The sequence below is a fragment of the Musa acuminata genome, chromosome BXJ2-1, assembly GCF_036884655.1.
Source record: "Musa acuminata AAA Group cultivar baxijiao chromosome BXJ2-1, Cavendish_Baxijiao_AAA, whole genome shotgun sequence".
Classification (NCBI taxonomy): Eukaryota; Viridiplantae; Streptophyta; class Magnoliopsida; order Zingiberales; family Musaceae; genus Musa; species Musa acuminata.
In genome coordinates this window covers 28,110,658-28,127,644 of record NC_088338.1, presented here as the reverse complement: position 1 = coordinate 28,127,644, position 16,987 = coordinate 28,110,658, and the positions used below count along the sequence as shown (strand labels likewise).

Genomic DNA, 16,987 nt, shown 5'->3' with positions numbered 1-16,987 from the left:
TTGAGATAAGTCAACCTTGAATTGAAGACCTAAGAATTCAAGTGACGTATTGATAAGTTAGATCAGTTAAACTTATCAATACTCCCATCATGATACTCATCATGATGTATCTCTTCAAAGATGATGTCAGGGCTTGACATACATCATCAGATTTGTATGATTGTGTTTGTAACCATTCATCATGTAGTATGAACATTATCATATAAAGCTATGAAGCACTATTACATGATGCATACATTTGAAATATACTAGTAAGTTTTTGCATTTTCTTCACATGATAACATATCAACTCAGGGCATAATGCAAACTTTAGCACATGTTTTTGTATCTCTTGGTGATGCAAGGATGGCATAATCATAGCAGTGTTTATAGCATCACTTATAGTATGGCAGTGTTTATCAATTCATATATATATATCTCCCCCTTTGTCATCAACAAAAAGCATAATAATCATGATACCAGGAAATTAATCAAAGCAAGCTTATAGAGGAATTTCACATAGATTGCTCTAAATACTTCTTCCCCTTTGTGTTATAATCCATTGTCCATGTAAAGATTTTGCAGGATGGAATACATACACATGAATCACTTCATCAAATCTATTTCAGATACTTATTTTTCATGAAAGTGTATATGATGCATTCGAAAAATCTGGTTCATAGCATTCGAAAAATAAGATGCATTCGGAGAAGATTTTGTTGCATATAATCATAGAGACATGGCAATCAAGTGATTTGATCATACAATATAGTCCGAAAAATAATTTTAACAAATTTAAGTATTCGGACATATCAACATTCTTCGAATCAAAGCACAAGGTTTTCAAAACTTTTCGTTTCAAAGCACAACATTCTTAATTTGGACATATCACATGCCAAAACAGTAATGATACCATAAAAATCTGAGATAACTTTTACCATAATAGATGTTTATATTCAGTACATCAGAAGTGAGAAGTTTACAACAACAACAGGTGTTCAATGAGTTCATTGATGCGGTGGAAAATTAAAGTGCCTAAACAAGGAGTTAAATTGACTATGAATCTGCTGCAGCTCAGATAGGATTTGATCTTGTCTTTGTTCAATCCATTCTTGTCTCTGTTCAAATCGATCCATACGAATCCCAATTTCTTCAATGGATGTATGAGTTTGCTCAACTGGATGTGTTTCCTCAAAGGGAAGGGTCGGAAGAGATTGGGTACCCCTAAATACTGGTGTTTCCGGTTCTGGTTCAGGTTGAGGATGATCAGTCCTTCTAGGGAGTCTAACCCAGTTACCGTTTCTATAGTAACATCTTAGTCGGTGAAGTAGATTTTTGTTTATTATGCTGTATCGATCTACTTTCATTACTTCTTCCTCTGGTGATATTAGAATGTCGTAAGCTTTTATTATTCTAGTGATTATACCACCATATGGGAGCATCATATCCTTTTTTGATAATTCTAACATATTTTGTTGAATAAGATAGCCAAGACAGATGTCATGTCCCTTCATGATTGAGTACATAGTTCCTAATTCTAGTTGACTAATTTCATCATGATGGTATTGTTTAGGGAGAATTATACTAGTCATGATATAATGAAGTATCTTAGTGTTCAAAGGCAATAGATGTTCACAACTTTTAGGAACTAATGCTATGTTAGGATTGGCAAAGATTGTTCCTAAGGCTTCAACATAGGATGTTCCAATACTTTCATCATCCCATGATCCTCTAAAGTAGAGTCCTATGCTTTTTATGGGAATGCCTATCATATCACAAATGAATCTATCAGTGATTGAGATGTGTTGTCCCAAAAGATAGGTGGACATCCTTCCTTCATCATCTATTTGTATGTTATTGTAAAATAATCTAACAAGCCTAGGATAGATGGGTTCGTTAATCTGTAAGATTGGAAGTAGACCTAGGTTTGCAAACCATTGGATGGTCTCTAAGTCTCTTAGTTCATTTAGATCTACGTATTTTCCTTTAGTGATACATCTAAGTTCGAAAGAGGGAAATCTTTCAGCATGGTATTTTGAATCGAAAAGAGTGAAATCAAATTCTTCTACTAATCTCCTCTTTCCCTTGTCCCTTGAGGATCTTCTAGATCCCATAATTACTGCTGTTTAGTGGGATGATGATGAGCTAGAGTAAATGAAGAACAAAACAGAATTTAAAAGCTTCTTAAAGAGTACCTTTGTGAAATCTTCAAGAGAGGGAAGGATTCTTGATGTTTTGCTCCGAAATGGAAGGTATTTGGACGGCTTAGAGGAGTGAAATGAGAGTGGAGGAGTAGAGGAGGAAATGGGAGTGAGTTGGGGTCGGTTTCACCGCCGGCCCTAGTGTGGGTTTAAAAAGGCAGAGTTGCGGGCGGTTGCACCTCTGGCTGGAGCGGTGCAACCTCTGGCAACCCGTGATAGCTGGAGGTGCAACCGCCAGCTGGAGAGGTGCCACCGCCTGCAGCCAGTGAGCACCTAATATGATTTGATCAGAGAGCCTTTGCCTTGAGGAGAGTTTCAGAGCAATTAGCGTTTGTTACATGACTTCGTATGAGTTTTTATTTACGGAAGAAGCTCTTGCATGATCAAAATAGATCTTTTAACGTGCATACGTACGTTGATAGTTTGTTTGGTATCCCTTTTAAGATCATGACATATTTAGTTTCATGATACAAGAATCAATTCGTAGATGATAGTGTTAACGGGTTTTGGAGGTATGTGAATTTGGATATCATATGTTTCTAATAAGGTTGTATCCAATTCGTATTTGTGATTTCATAACTTTCACTTGTTACTTAAGCGTTGCGAGTTCCTTTTTGATTCTTGATTTCTGACCATCGAGAGTCAAGGAGCAGAATATTATTTCTTGCTCCGGCCTAAAATTTTAATGTTTTTATAGGAAGGGATGATCTTTAGGAACCCATTTGCTTTTGGGTGCCTCATAAATAGATCTACATTTTCTATCATGTTGCATCGAGTTTATCATGGTTCCTTTAGGAACCCAAATCAGTTTGTTTGGACTTATTTTCTTGAATGGACAACAATGTGTCCTATGTCCAGATTTGCAACAAAAGTTACACTTGGTTTGGTGTTGAACATGTAAGATGGAGCTTTTTATGAAGGAGGTTGGATTTTGGTGAGGACTTCTCACAAATCCAATTCCGCTCCTTTTTGGAACGTGACCCTTGTTTGCAAGGATCATGTTCAACGACTTGCTACCAACATCGAATTTCTTCAAGGTATCCTTGAGTAGCAGGTTTTCTTTTTGTAAAGTTTCTAAATCATGACATTTGATACATGAATTTAAACTATCATGATGTTCGACTTTTAACTTATCAAACTCACAAGTAAGACTATCATGCACCTTTTTCAGCAATTTATATTTTCTACTTATACTCTTGCATTCGTCAAATAAGTCATTGAAAGCATTTAATAATTCATCGAAAGATAAATCAGCATTTAATGAATCCGTTACCTCCTCTCCGATAGCCATTAAGGCGTAATGAGCAACTTGCTCGGTGTTGGACTCCTCTTCCTCAGATGCGCTTGAATCATCCCATGTTGCTTGGAGCGCCTTCTTCTTTGTTGTTCTTTTCTTGACTTGGGGATAGTCACTCTTGTAGTGTCCCGGCTTTTTGCATTCATAGCAGATTACTTGGTCCTTTTTGGGTTCAAGTTTATTTTTTGCATCATTCTTAAACTTGTTTCTTTTAAAGAACTTTTTAAACTTTCTTGTTAGAAGTGCCAAGTCATCATCACAGTCCTCATCACTTGAGTTTTCTCTCAAGTGGCATTCTGAAGTTTTGAGTGCCATATCCTTCCTATTCTTTGGAAGGATGTCTTCTTGCTCTTCATGAGCTTTACAAGTCATTTCGTAGGTCATTAATGACCCGATTAGTTCTTCAAGAGGGAAATTTCGCAGATCTTTTGCCTCTTGAATAGCGGTGACTTTAGGATCCCAACTCTTAGGAAGGGATCTTAGTATCTTATTAACAAGCTCAAAATCCGAAAAGCTCTTTCCGAGTCCTTTTAGACCGTTGACGACATCCGTGAAACGGGTAAACATGTCGCCAATGGTTTCACTCGGTTTCATCCGAAAAAGTTCGAAGGAGTGTAACAGCAAATTGATTTTTGACTCTTTTACTCTACTTGTGCCCTCATGGGTCACTTCGAGTGTGTGCCAAATATCTAATCCAGTTTCACAAGTTGAAACACGGTTAAACTCGTTTTTATCAAGTGCACAAAATAAGGCATTCATAGCCTTTGCATTTAGAGCGAAAGCCTTCTTCTCCAAATCATTCCAATCGATCATTGGAAGAGAAGACTTTGAAAAACCATTTTCGACAAGATTCCACAGTTCAAAATCCATAGAAATAAGAAAGATCCTCATTCGGGTCTTCCAGTAGGTGTAGTCCGTCCCATTAAACATGGGTGGACGTGTAATAGAATGGCCCTCTTGGTTTCCGGCGTAAGCCATCTCTCTTGGGTTTTAATCCTTTTGAGAGTTAACCGGGCTCTGATACCAATTGTTAGGATCGAGAGCACTAAGAGGGGGGGGGGTGAATTAGTGCAGCGGATATTTTTCAGCGATTAAAAAGCGAAGGCTGCGTTCGTTCGACAAAGACTATTTTGATGCAAAAACCGATTCTAAGATTACTTATAATTAAGTGCAGTTTACGTTTAAGCGCAGTTAGCGTCTAAACGCAGTTAGCGTCTAAATGCAGATTGCGTCTAAACTCAGATTGCGTCTAAGCGCAGTTTGCGTCTTAGCGCAGATTGCGTCTAAGCGCAGATTGCGTCTAAACGCAGATTGCGTCTAAGCACAGATTGAGCAGAAGTATAAAGACAATGTGCTGTTGTTGTACAGCTCAAAAGGTAATCTGCAAAAAACAGATTTACGTCTAAACGCAGATTTGCGTCTAAACGCAGATTTACGTCTAAACGCAGATTTACGTCTTACACGCAGATTTACGTCTTAGACGCAGATTTACGTCTGAACTTTGAAACTCGTTTGTATATTCGCAGAGGGCAGTATGCAGTTGAAATCAAGACGTAAACGTAAACTGAAATCTGACGATTGTGCGAGGAAAGCCGATTTACGTCTAAATGCAGTTTTACGTCTAAATGTTGAAACTCGTTCGTAAAATTGCAGAAGACAGTTTGCAGTTATAAATAGAATCAAACTGTAAGTGTAAACTGCAAAGAAACTCGTTTGCAAAAGCACAGAGGACAGTTCTGCAGAATCAAAACGTAAACGTAAACTGTAATGTACTAAAACACGACTTTACATCTGAATGCAGATTCGGAAGAACAGCACTTAGAACTTGTTCGTGAAAGCGCAGAGAGCAGTAGTAGTGGAGGAGGTTTGTAGTAAAGATAAAGTGCTCAAAGATAAATGCAAACCAGAGATTTAGAGTGGTTCGGTCAGTCCTGACCTACTCCACTTTTGGCTTCCTCCACCGACGAGGTTGCCGACGTCAACTAGGGGCCTTCCTTCAATGGGTGAAGGCCAAACTGCCCTTTTACAGTTTCTCTCCTTTTGACAGGCTCAGGAGACAACCTTTACAGACCTTTCTCTCCTCACTTTACAACTGAAAACTTGAAGAACAGAAGGAGGAGACTTAAAGGCTTTACAATCACTTTTGAGCTCTTAGAATCACAGAAAAGATCAAGATTTCGGTGTAGGTCTGTATCTTTTCAGTGTTGAATGGATGGGGAATTTATAGGCCCCAACCCAATTCAAATTTGGAGCTCAAAACGATCAAATCCCGGAATTCCGGGATCAGGCGGTTGCACCTCTTGACTGGAGAGGTTGCACCGCCTGGCAGAGCTCGAAGACCGAGCTCAGGCGGTGCCACCTCTCTGCCAGGGAGGTTGCACCGCCCAGTCTTGCTCGAAGACTGAGCTTAGGCGGTGCCACCTCTCTGCCAGGGAGGTTGCACCGCCCAGTCTAGCTCGAAGACTGAGCTCAGGCGGTGCCACCTCTCTGCCAGGGAGGTTGCACCGCCCAGTCTAGCTCGAAGACTGAGCTCAGGCGGTGCCACCTCCCGGCTGGGGAGGTTGCACCGCGCAGTCTCGCTGGGAGGCTTAGCCCAGGCGGTGCCACCTCCTGGCCTGGGCGGTTGCACCTCCTGGTGCAATCAGGGTCCGAATGGTTCATTCCATTCGACCCAATTTCAATCTTTCAGGGGCCCAATTGCCCCAAGATTAAGCCAATGGGATCACCTCCCATTTTCCAACTTAATCATCGTGCTAACTACGATTAAATCTAAGACAACTTCTGCAGCTTTGCTTCGGTGCGTCAATCGCTCCTTCCGGCGAGTTTCCGGCGAACTTCCATCGATCATCCGATGAACCCTCGGTGATGCTCCTGCGGACTTCCGGCAAACTCCTTGACTTTGCGACGATCCACTTGGCAAGTTCCGACGAGCTTCGCTTGGCAAGCTTCTGGACTTCTCGGATCTGTTCTCGCAGAACCTCCGACGACCGTCCGAACTTCCGTCAAACTCTCGAACTCCCAACGTGATCATGAACTTGACTCCGGCGAAACTCCTGCTGCTTGTCTCTCTTTCATCGTAGTTAATCCTGCACACTTATCTCAACACATAGATTAGACAACAAATGACAATTAACTTCATCATCAAAATCCGAGATTCAACAATGTGCACGTCGCAGTCGGCGCATCAACGTCCGGAGCCTCTTGCCCGTCACGAAACCGTCGGCGCTTTCTCGAACGGTCTCGAAATCCCTATTGCAAGCTCTCTCCGAGCCCTAGCCCGACGACTGCGTATCGGTCACGGCAAGCGCGTGCAGAAACCATCGGCACTTTCTAGAACGAACTCGGAATCGCTATTGCGACCCCAATCCGGAAAGCTCTCTCCGCGCCCCTCGATACTGACAGCGTAGCGGTCACAGCAAATTTCCAGCCCCAAAACAATCATCTCGGAGCTCTACAGGAGATGTTTCGTATCCCGGGATGCAAAAAGGAGTGCAACACGAGGACTTCCCAGGGGGTCACCCATCCTAGTACTACTCTGGCCCAAGCACGCTTAACTTCGGAGTTCTGATGGGATACGGGGATTTAGTGCTGGCATTATCGCACCCGTTTCGCGTGCTTCGTCCCTCGCCTATGTGCACTTCGCAGCCGGCGCATCAACGTCCGGAGCCTCTTGCCCGTCACGAAACGGTCAGCGCTTTCTCGAACGGTCTCGAAATCCCTATTGCAAGCTCTCTCCGATCCCTAGCCCGACGACTGCGTATCGGTCACGGCAAGCGCGTGCAGAAACCATCGGCACTTTCTAGAACGAACTCGGAATCGCTATTGCGACCCCAATCCGAAAAAGCTCTCTCCGAGCCCCTCGAAACAGACAGCGTAGCGGTCACAGCAAATTTCCAGCCCCAAAACAATCGTCTCGGAGCTCTACGGGAGATGTTTCGTATCTCGGGATGCAAAAAGGAGTGCAACACGAGGACTTCCCAGGGGGTCACCCATCCTAGTACTACTCTGGCCCAAGCACGCTTAACTTCGGAGTTTTGATGGGATCCGGGGATTTAGTGCTGGCATTATCGCACCCGTTTCGCGTGCTTCGTCCCTCGCCTATGTGCACGTCGCAGTCGGCGCATCAACGTCCGGAGCCTCTTGCCCGTCACGAAACCGTCGGCGCTTTCTCGAACGGTCTCGAAATCCCTATTGCAAGCTCTCTCCGAGCCCTAGCCCGACGACTGCGTGTCGGTCACGGCAAGCGCGTGCAGAAACCATCGGCACTTTCTAGAACGAACTCGGAATCGCTATTGCGACCCCAATCTGGAAAGCCCTCTCCGAGCCCCTCGATACTGACTGCGTAGCGGTCACGGCAAATTTCCAGCCCCAAAACAATCGTCTCGGAGCTCTACGGGAGATGTTTCGTATCCCGGGATGCAAAAAGGAGTGCAACACGAGGACTTCCCAAGGGGTCACCCAACCTAGTACTACTCTGGCCCAAGCACGCTTAACTTCAGAGTTTTGATGGGATCTGGGGATTTAATGCTGGCATTATCGCACCCGTTTCGCGTGCTTCGTCCCTCGCCTATGTGCACGTCGCAGTCGGCGCATCAACGTCCGGAGCCTCTTGCCCGTCACGAAACCGTCGGCGCTTTCTCGAACGGTCTCGAAATCCCTATTGCAAGCTCTCTCCGAGCCCTAGCTCGACGACTGCGTATCGGTCACGGCAAGCGCGTGCAGAAACCATCAGCACTTTCTAGAACGAACTCGGAATCGCTATTGCGACACCAATCCGGAAAGCTCTCTCCGAGCCCCTCGATACTGACTGCGTAGCGGTAACAGCAAATTTCCAGCCCCACAACAATCGTCTCGGAGCTCTACGGGAAATGTTTCGTATCTCGGGATGCAAAAAGGAGTGCAACACGAGGACTTCCCAAGGGGTCACCCATCCTAGTACTACTCTTGCCCAAGCACGCTTAACTTCGGAGTTTTGATGGGATCCGGGGATTTAGTGCTGGCATTATCGCACCCGTTTCGCGTGCTTCGTCCCTCGCCTATGTGCACGTCGCAGTCGGCGCATCAACGTCCGGAGCCTATTGCCCGTCACGAAACCGTCGACGCTTTATCGAACGGTCTCGAAATCCCTATTGCAAGTTCTCTCCGAGCCCTAGCCCGACGATTGCGTATCGGTCACGGCAAGCGCATGCAGAAACCATCGGCACTTTCTAGAACGAACTCGGAATCGCTATTGCGACCCTAATCCGGAAAGCTCTCTCCGAGCCCCTCGATACTAATAGCGTAGCGGTCACGGCAAATTTCCAGCCCCAAAACAATCATCTCGGAGATCTACGGGAGATGTTTCGTATCCCGGGATGCAAAAAGGAGTGCAACACGAGGAGTTCCCAAGGGGTCACCCATCCTAGTACTACTCTGGCACAAGCACGCTTAACTTCGGAGTTTTGATGGGTTCCGGTGATTTAGTGCTGGCATTATCGCACCGGTTTCGCGTGCTTCGTCCCTCGCCTATGTGCACGTCGCAGTCGGCGCATCAACGTCCGGAGCCTCTTGCCCGTCACGAAACCGGCGGCGCTTTCTCGAACGGTCTCGAAATCCCTATTACAAGCTCTCTCCGAGCCCTAGCCCGACGACTGCGTATCGGTCACGGCAAGCGCGTGCAGAAACCATCGGCACTTTCTAGAACGAACTCGGAATCGCTATTGCGACCCCAATCCGTAAAGCTCTCTCCGAGCCCCTCGATACTGACTGCGTAGCGGTCACAGCAAATTTCCAGCCACAAAACAATCGTCTCGGAGCTCTACGGGAGATGTTTCGTATCCCGGGATGCAAAAAGGAGTGCAACACGAGGACTTCCCAGGGGGTCAGCCATCGTAGTACTACTCTGGCCCAAGCACGCTTAACTTCGGAGTTTTGATGGGATCCGGGGATTTAGTGCTGGCATTATCGCACCCGTTTCGCGTGCTTCGTCCCTCGCCTATGTGCACGTCGCAGCCGGCGCATCAACGTCCGGAGCCTCTTGCCCGTCACGAAACCGTCGGCGCTTTCTCGAACTGTCTCGAAATCCCTATTGCAAGCTCTCTCCGAGCCCTAGCCCGACGACTGCGTATCGGTCACGGCAAGCGCGTGCAGAAACCATCGGCACTTTCTAGAACGAACTCGGAATCGCTATTGCTACCCCAATCCGGAAAGCTCTCTCCGAGCCCCTCGAAACTGACTGCGTAGCGGTCATAGCAAATTTCCAGCCCCAAAACAATCGTCTCGGAGCTCTACGGGAGATGTTTCGTATCTCGGGATGCAAAAAGGAGTGCAACACGAGGACTTCCCAGGGGGTCACCCATCCTAGTACTACTCTGGCCCAAGCACGCTTAACTTCGGAGTTTTGATGGGATCCGGGGATTTAGTGCTAGCATTATCGCACCCGTTTCGCGTGCTTCGTCCCTCGCCTATGTGCACGTCGCAGCCGGCGCATCAACGTCCGGAGCCTCTTGCCCGTCACGAAACCGTCGGCGCTTTCTCGAACGGTCTCGAAATCCCTATTGCAAGCTCTCTCCGAGCCCTAGCCCGACGACTGCATATCGGTCACGGCAAGTGCGTGCAGAAACCATCGGCACTTTCTAGAACGAACTCGGAATCGCTATTGTGACCCCAATCCGGAAAGCTCTCTCCGAGCCCCTCGATACTGACTGCATAGCGGTCACAGCAAATTTCCAGCCCCAAAACAATCTTCTCGGAGCTCTACGGGAGATGTTTCGTATCTCGGGATGCAAAAAGGAGTGCAACACGAGGACTTCCCAGGGGGTCACCCATCCTAGTACTACTCTGGCCCAAGCACGCTTAACTTCGGAGTTTTGATGGGATCCGTGGATTTAGTGCTGGCATTATCGCACCCGTTTCGCGTGCTTCGTCCCTCGCCTATGTGTACGTCGCAGCCGGCGCATCAACGTCCGGAGCCTCTTGCCCGTCACGAAACCGTCGGCGCTTTCTCGAACGGTCTCGAAATCCCTATTGCAAGCTCTCTCCGAGCCCTAGCCCGACGACTGCGTATCGGTCACGGCAAGCACGTGCAGAAACCATCGGCACTTTCTAGAACGAACTCGGAATCGCTATTGCGACCCCAATCCGGAAAGCTCTCTCCGAGCCCCTCGAAACTGACTGCGTAGCGGTCATAGCAAATTTCCAGCCCCAAAACAATCGTCTCGGAGCTCTACGGGAGATGTTTCGTATCTCGGGATGCAAAAAGGAGTGCAACACGAGGACTTCCCAGGGGGTCACCCATCCTTGTACTACTCTGGCCCAAGCACGCTTAACTTCGGAGTTTTGATGGGATCCGGGGATTTAGTGCTGGCATTATCGCACCCGTTTCGCGTGCTTCATCCCTCGCCTATGTGCACGTCGCAGCCGGCGCATCAACGTCCGGAGCCTCTTGCCCGTCACGAAACCGTCGGCGCTTTCTCGAACGGTTTCGAAATCCCTATTGCAAGCTCTCTCCGAGCCCTAGCCCGACGACTGCGTATCGGTCACTGCAAGCACGTGCAGAAACCATCGGCACTTTCTAGAACGAACTCGGAATCGCTATTGCGACCCCAATCCGGAAAGCTCTCTCCGAGCCCCTCGAAACTGACTGCGTAGCGGTCATAGCAAATTTCCAGCCCCAAAACAATCGTCTCGGAGCTCTACGGGAGATGCTTCGTATCCCGGGATGCAAAAAGGAGTGCAACACGAGGACTTCCCAAGGGGTCACCCATCCTTGTACTACTCTGGCCCAAGCACGCTTAACTTCGGAGTTTTGATGGGATCCGGGGATTTAGTGCTGGCATTATCGCACCCGTTTCGCGTGCTTCGTCCCTCGCCTATGTGCACGTCGCAGCCGGCGCATCAACGTCCGGAGCCTCTTGCCCGTCACGAAACCGTCGGCGCTTTCTCGAACGGTCTCGAAATCCATATTGCAAGCTCTCTCCGAGCCCTAGCCCGACGACTGCATATCGGTCACGGCAAGCGCGTGCAGAAACCATCGGCACTTTCTAGAACGAACTCGGAATCGCTATTGCGACCCCAATCCGGAAAGCTCTCTCCGAGCCCCTCGATACTGATTGCGTAGCGGTCACAGCAAATTTCCAGCCCCAAAACAATCGTCTCGGAGCTCTACGGGAGATGTTTCGTATCTCGGGATGCAAAAAGGAGTGCAACACGAGGACTTCCCAGGGGGTCACCCATCCTAGTACTACTCAGGCCCAAGCACGCTTAACTTCGGAGTTTTGATGGGATCCGGGGATTTAGTGCTGGCATTATCGCACCCGTTTCGCGTGCTTCGTCCCTCGCCTAGGTGCACGTCGCAGCCGGCGCATCAACGTCCGGAGCCTCTTGCCCGTCACGAAACCGTCGGCGCTTTCTCTAACGGTCTCGAAATCCCTATTGCAAGCTCTCTCCGAGCCCTATCCCGACGACTGCGTATCGGTCACGGCAAGCGCGTGCAGAAACCATCGGCACTTTCTAGAACGAACTCGGAATCGCTATTGCGACCCCAATCCGGAAAGCTCTCTCCGAGCCCCTCGAAACTGACTGCGTAGCGGTCATAGCAAATTTCCAGCCCCAAAACAATCTTCTCGGAGCTCTACGGGAGATGCTTCGTATCCCGGGATGCAAAAAGGAGTGCAACACGAGGACTTCCCAAGGGGTCACCCATCCTTGTACTACTCTGGCCCAAGCACGCTTAACTTCGGAGTTTTGATGGGATCCGGGGATTTAGTGCTGGCATTATCGCACCCGTTTCGCGTGCTTCGTCCCTCGCCTATGTGCACGTCGCAGCCGGCGCATCAACGTCCGGAGCCTCTTGCCCGTCACGAAACCGTCGGCGCTTTCTCGAACGGTTTCGAAATCCCTATTGCAAGCTCTCTCCGAGCCCTAGCCCGACGACTGCGTATCGGTCACGGCAAGCGCGTGCAGAAACCATCGGCACTTTCTAGAACGAACTCGGAATCGCTATTGCGACCCCAATCCGGAAAGCTCTCTCCGAGCCCCTCGATACTGACTGCGTAGCGGTCACAGCAAATTTCCAGCCCCAAAACAATCGTCTCGGAGCTCTATGGGAGATATTTCGTATCTCGGGATGCAAAAAGGAGTGTAACACGAGGACTTCCCAGGGGGTCACCCATCCTAGTACTACTCTGGCCCAAGCACGCTTAACTTCGGAGTTTTGATGGGATCCGGGGATTTAGTGCTGGCATTATCGCACCCGTTTCGCGTGCTTCGTCCCTCGCCTATGTGCACATCGCAGCCGGCGCATCAACGTCCGGAGCCTCTTGCCCGTCACGAAACCGTCGGCGCTTTCTCGAACGGTCTCGAAATCCCTATTGCAAGCTCTCTCCGAGCCCTAGCCCGACGACTGCGTATCGGTCACGGCAAGCGCATGCAGAAACCATCGGCACTTTCTAGAACGAACTCGGAATCGCTATTGCGACCCCAATCCGGAAAGCTCTCTCCGAGCCCCTCGAAACTGACTGCGTAGCGGTCATAGCAAATTTCCAGCCCCAAAACAATCGTCTCGGTGCTCTACGGGAGATGTTTCGTATCTCGGGATGCAAAAAGGAGTGCAACACGAGGACTTCCCAGGGGGTCACCCATCCTTGTACTACTCTGGCCCAAGCACGCTTAACTTCGGAGTTTTGATGGGATCCGGGGATTTAGTGCTGGCATTATCGCACCCGTTTCGCGTGCTTCGTCCCTCGCCTATGTGCACGTCGCAGCCGGCGCATCAACGTTCGGAGCCTCTTGCCCGTCACGAAACCGTCGGCGGTTTCTCGAACGGTTTCGAAATCCCTATTGCAAGCTCTCTCCGAGCCCTAGCCCGACGACTGCGTATCGGTCACGGCAAGCGCGTGCAGAAACCATCGGCACTTTCTAGAACGAACTCGGAATCGCTATTGCGACCCCAATCCGGAAAGCTCTCTCCGAGCCCCTCGAAACTAACTGCGTAGCGGTCATAGCAAATTTACAGCCCCAAAACAATCGTCTCGGAGCTCTACGGGAGATGTTTCGTATCTCGGGATGCAAAAAGGAGTGCAACACGAGGACTTCCCAAGGGGTCACCCATCCTGGTACTACTCTGGCCCAAGCACGCTTAACTTCGGAGTTTTGATGGGATCCGGGGATTTAGTGCTGGCATTATCGCACCCGTTTCGCGTGCTTCGTCCCTCGCCTATGTGCACGTCGCAGCCGGCGCATCAACGTCCGGAGCCTCTTGCCCGTCACGAAACCGTCGGCGCTTTCTCGAACGGTTTCGAAATCCCTATTGCAAGCTCTCTCCAAGCCCTAGCTCGACGACTGCGTATCGGTCACGGCAAGCGCGTGCAGAAACCATCGGCACTTTCTAGAAAGAACTCGGAATCGCTATTGCTACCCCAATCCGGAAAGCTCTCTCCGAGCCCCTCGATACTGACAACGTAGCGGTCACAGCAAATTTCCAGCCCCAAAACAATCGTCTCGGAACTCTACGGGAGTTGTTTCGTATCCCGTGATGCAAAAAGGAGTGCAAAACGAGGACTTCCCAGGGGGTCACCCATCCTAGTACTACTCTGGCCGAAGCACGCTTAACTTCGGAGTTTTGATGGGATCCGGGGATTTAGTGCTGGCATTATCGCACCCGTTTCGTGTGCTTCGTCCCTCGCCTATGTGCACGTCGCAGTCGGCGCATCAACGTCCGGAGCCTCTTGCCCGTCACGAAACCGTCGGCGCTTTCCCGAACGGTCTCGAAATCCCTATTGCAAGTTCTCTCCGAGCCCTAGCCCGACGAATGCGTATCGGTCACGGCAAGCGCGTGCAGAAACTATCGGCACTTTCTAGAACGAACTCGGAATCGCTATTGCGACCCCAATCCGGAAAGCTCTATCCGAGCCCCTCGATACTGACAGCGTAGCGGTCACAGCAAATTTCCAGCCCCAAAACAATCGTCTCGGAGCTCTACGGGAGATGTTTCGTATCTCGGGATGCAAAAAGGAGTGCAACACGAGGACTTCCCAGGGGGTCACCCATCCTGGTACTACTCTGGCCCAAGCACGCTTAACTTCGGAGTTTTGATGGGATCCTGGGATTTAGTGCTGGCATTATCGCACCCGTTTCGCGTGCTTCGTCCCTCGCCTATGTGCACGTCGCAGCCGGCGCATCAACGTCCGGAGCCTCTTGCCCGTCACGAAACCGTCGGCGCTTTCTCGAACGGTCTCGAAATCCCTATTGCAAGCTCTCTCCGAGCCCTAGCCCGACGACTGCGTATCGGTCACGGCAAGCGCGTGCAGAAACCATCGGCACTTTCTAGAACGAACTCAGAATCGCTATTGCGACCCCAATCCGGAAAGCTCTCTCCGAGCCCCTCGATACTGACTGCGTAGCGGTCACAGCAAATTTCCAGCCCCAAAACAATCGTCTCGGAGCTCTACGGGAGATGTTTCGTATCTCGGGATGCAAAAAGGAGTGCAACACGAGGACTTCCCAGGGGGTCACCCATCCTTGTACTACTCTGGCCCAAGCACGCTTAACTTCGGAGTTTTGATGGGATCCGGGGATTTAGTGCTGGCATTATCGCACCCGTTTCGCGTGCTTCGTCCCTCGCCTATTTGCACGTCGCAGCCGGCGCATCAACGTTCGGAGCCTCTTGCCCGTCACGAAACCGTCGGCGCTTTCTCGAACTGTTTCGAAATCCCTATTGCAAGCTCTCTCCGAGCCCTAGCCCGACGACTGCGTATCGGTCACGGCAAGCGCGTGCAGAAACCATCGGCACTTTCTAGAACGAACTCGGAATCGCTATTGCGCCCCCAATCCGGAAAGCTCTCTCCGAGCCCCTCGATACTGACTGCGTAGCGGTCACAGCAAATTTCCAGCCCCAAAACAATCGTCTCGGAGCTCTACGGGAGATGTTTCGTATCTCGGGATGCAAAAAGGAGTGCAACACGAGGACTTCCCAGGGGGTCACCCATCCTAGTACTACTCTGGCCCAAGCACGCTTAACTTCGGAGTTTTGATGGGATCCGGGGATTTAGTGCTGGCATTATCGCACCCGTTTCGCGTGCTTCGTCCCTCGCCTATGTGCACATCGCAGCCGGCGCATCAACGTCCGGAGCCTCTTGCCCGTCACGAAACCGTCGGCGCTTTCTCGAACGGTCTCGAAATCCCTATTGCAAGCTCTCTCCGAGCCCTAGCCCGATGACTGCGTATCGGTCACGGCAAGCGCGTGCAGAAACCATCGGCACTTTCTAGAACGAACTCGGAATCGCTATTGCGACCCCAATCCGGAAAGCTCTCTCCGAGCCCCTCGAAACTGACTGCGTAGCGGTCATAGCAAATTTCCAGCCCCAAAACAATCGTCTCGGAGCTCTACGGGAGATGTTTCGTATCTCGGGATGCAAAAAGGAGTGCAACACGAGGACTTCCCAGGGGGTCACCCATCCTGGTACTACTCTGGCCCAAGCACGCTTAACTTCGGAGTTTTGATGGGATCCGGGGATTTAGTGCTGGCATTATCGCACCCGTTTCGCGTGCTTCGTCCCTCGCCTATGTGCACGTCGCAGCCGGCGCATCAACGTTCGGAGCCTCTTGCCCTTCACGAAACCGTCGGCGCTTTCTCGAACGGTTTCGAAATCCCTATTGCAAGCTCTCTCCGAGCCCTAGCCCGACGACTGCGTATCGGTCACGGCAAGCGCGTGCAGAAACCATCGGCACTTTCTAGAACGAACTCGGAATCGCTATTGCGACCCCAATCCGGAAAGCTCTCTCCGAGCCCCTCGAAACTAACTGCGTAGCGGTCATAGCAAATTTCCAGCCCCAAAACAATCGTCTCGGAGCTCTACGGGAGATGTTTCGTATCTCGGGATGCAAAAAGGAGTGCAACACGAGGACTTCCCAAGGGGTCACCCATCCTGGTACTACTCTGGCCCAAGCACGCTTAACTTCGGAGTTTTGATGGGATCCGGGGATTTAGTGCTGGCATTATCGCACCCGTTTCGCGTGCTTCGTCCCTCGCCTATGTGCACGTCGCAGCCGGCGCATCAACGTCCGGAGCCTCTTGCCCGTCACGAAACCGTCGGCGCTTTCTCGAACGGTTTCGAAATCCCTATTGCAAGCTCTCTCCAAGCCCTAGCTCGACGACTGCGTATCGGTCACGGCAAGCGCGTGCAGAAACCATCGGCACTTTCTAGAAAGAACTCGGAATCGCTATTGCTACCCCAATCCGGAAAGCTCTCTCCGAGCCCCTCGATACTGACAACGTAGCGGTCACAGCAAATTTCCAGCCCCAAAACAATCGTCTCGGAACTCTACGGGAGTTGTTTCGTATCCCGTGATGCAAAAAGGAGTGCAAAACGAGGACTTCCCAGGGGGTCACCCATCCTAGTACTACTCTGGCCGAAGCACGCTTAACTTCGGAGTTTTGATGGGATCCGGGGATTTAGTGCTGGCATTATCGCACCCGTTTCGTGTGCTTCGTCCCTCGCCTATGTGCACGTCGCAGTCGGCGCATCAACGT

At 49.9% G+C, this 16,987-nt stretch overlaps 21 non-coding genes and 1 pseudogene across 21 annotated transcripts; all 22 read right to left on the bottom strand.

Annotated features, from left to right (window-relative positions):
- Nucleotides 1–6,963: 6,963 nt before the first annotated feature.
- On the bottom strand, nt 6,964–7,082 carry LOC135599696 (5S ribosomal RNA). Its single transcript, XR_010482041.1, has one exon. It is a non-coding gene; the product is annotated as a 5S ribosomal RNA (ribosomal RNA).
- A 351-nt stretch (nt 7,083–7,433) lies between these two features.
- LOC135603473 (5S ribosomal RNA) lies at nt 7,434–7,552 on the bottom strand. The gene has a single exon (XR_010484118.1). It is a non-coding gene; the product is annotated as a 5S ribosomal RNA (ribosomal RNA).
- Nucleotides 7,553–7,902: 350 nt separating this feature from the next.
- LOC135600521 (5S ribosomal RNA) lies at nt 7,903–8,021 on the bottom strand. Its single transcript, XR_010482841.1, has one exon. It is a non-coding gene; the product is annotated as a 5S ribosomal RNA (ribosomal RNA).
- A 350-nt stretch (nt 8,022–8,371) lies between these two features.
- Nucleotides 8,372–8,490, bottom strand: LOC135602575 (5S ribosomal RNA). The gene has a single exon (XR_010483997.1). It is a non-coding gene; the product is annotated as a 5S ribosomal RNA (ribosomal RNA).
- A 350-nt stretch (nt 8,491–8,840) lies between these two features.
- On the bottom strand, nt 8,841–8,959 carry LOC135602077 (5S ribosomal RNA; annotated as a pseudogene).
- A 350-nt stretch (nt 8,960–9,309) lies between these two features.
- On the bottom strand, nt 9,310–9,428 carry LOC135600422 (5S ribosomal RNA). Its single transcript, XR_010482744.1, has one exon. It is a non-coding gene; the product is annotated as a 5S ribosomal RNA (ribosomal RNA).
- Nucleotides 9,429–9,778: 350 nt separating this feature from the next.
- On the bottom strand, nt 9,779–9,897 carry LOC135599877 (5S ribosomal RNA). The gene has a single exon (XR_010482217.1). It is a non-coding gene; the product is annotated as a 5S ribosomal RNA (ribosomal RNA).
- Nucleotides 9,898–10,247: 350 nt separating this feature from the next.
- On the bottom strand, nt 10,248–10,366 carry LOC135600282 (5S ribosomal RNA). The gene has a single exon (XR_010482608.1). It is a non-coding gene; the product is annotated as a 5S ribosomal RNA (ribosomal RNA).
- A 350-nt stretch (nt 10,367–10,716) lies between these two features.
- Nucleotides 10,717–10,835, bottom strand: LOC135600202 (5S ribosomal RNA). The gene has a single exon (XR_010482529.1). It is a non-coding gene; the product is annotated as a 5S ribosomal RNA (ribosomal RNA).
- A 350-nt stretch (nt 10,836–11,185) lies between these two features.
- Nucleotides 11,186–11,304, bottom strand: LOC135600376 (5S ribosomal RNA). Its single transcript, XR_010482699.1, has one exon. It is a non-coding gene; the product is annotated as a 5S ribosomal RNA (ribosomal RNA).
- A 350-nt stretch (nt 11,305–11,654) lies between these two features.
- Nucleotides 11,655–11,773, bottom strand: LOC135599319 (5S ribosomal RNA). Its single transcript, XR_010481876.1, has one exon. It is a non-coding gene; the product is annotated as a 5S ribosomal RNA (ribosomal RNA).
- A 350-nt stretch (nt 11,774–12,123) lies between these two features.
- Nucleotides 12,124–12,242, bottom strand: LOC135600375 (5S ribosomal RNA). The gene has a single exon (XR_010482698.1). It is a non-coding gene; the product is annotated as a 5S ribosomal RNA (ribosomal RNA).
- A 350-nt stretch (nt 12,243–12,592) lies between these two features.
- LOC135600188 (5S ribosomal RNA) lies at nt 12,593–12,711 on the bottom strand. Its single transcript, XR_010482515.1, has one exon. It is a non-coding gene; the product is annotated as a 5S ribosomal RNA (ribosomal RNA).
- A 350-nt stretch (nt 12,712–13,061) lies between these two features.
- LOC135600200 (5S ribosomal RNA) lies at nt 13,062–13,180 on the bottom strand. The gene has a single exon (XR_010482527.1). It is a non-coding gene; the product is annotated as a 5S ribosomal RNA (ribosomal RNA).
- A 350-nt stretch (nt 13,181–13,530) lies between these two features.
- On the bottom strand, nt 13,531–13,649 carry LOC135599687 (5S ribosomal RNA). The gene has a single exon (XR_010482033.1). It is a non-coding gene; the product is annotated as a 5S ribosomal RNA (ribosomal RNA).
- A 350-nt stretch (nt 13,650–13,999) lies between these two features.
- LOC135601550 (5S ribosomal RNA) lies at nt 14,000–14,118 on the bottom strand. The gene has a single exon (XR_010483841.1). It is a non-coding gene; the product is annotated as a 5S ribosomal RNA (ribosomal RNA).
- A 350-nt stretch (nt 14,119–14,468) lies between these two features.
- Nucleotides 14,469–14,587, bottom strand: LOC135600455 (5S ribosomal RNA). Its single transcript, XR_010482776.1, has one exon. It is a non-coding gene; the product is annotated as a 5S ribosomal RNA (ribosomal RNA).
- Nucleotides 14,588–14,937: 350 nt separating this feature from the next.
- LOC135600199 (5S ribosomal RNA) lies at nt 14,938–15,056 on the bottom strand. Its single transcript, XR_010482526.1, has one exon. It is a non-coding gene; the product is annotated as a 5S ribosomal RNA (ribosomal RNA).
- Nucleotides 15,057–15,406: 350 nt separating this feature from the next.
- On the bottom strand, nt 15,407–15,525 carry LOC135603462 (5S ribosomal RNA). The gene has a single exon (XR_010484117.1). It is a non-coding gene; the product is annotated as a 5S ribosomal RNA (ribosomal RNA).
- A 350-nt stretch (nt 15,526–15,875) lies between these two features.
- On the bottom strand, nt 15,876–15,994 carry LOC135599545 (5S ribosomal RNA). The gene has a single exon (XR_010481899.1). It is a non-coding gene; the product is annotated as a 5S ribosomal RNA (ribosomal RNA).
- Nucleotides 15,995–16,344: 350 nt separating this feature from the next.
- Nucleotides 16,345–16,463, bottom strand: LOC135599686 (5S ribosomal RNA). Its single transcript, XR_010482032.1, has one exon. It is a non-coding gene; the product is annotated as a 5S ribosomal RNA (ribosomal RNA).
- A 350-nt stretch (nt 16,464–16,813) lies between these two features.
- Nucleotides 16,814–16,932, bottom strand: LOC135601549 (5S ribosomal RNA). The gene has a single exon (XR_010483840.1). It is a non-coding gene; the product is annotated as a 5S ribosomal RNA (ribosomal RNA).
- Nucleotides 16,933–16,987: the final 55 nt, after the last annotated feature.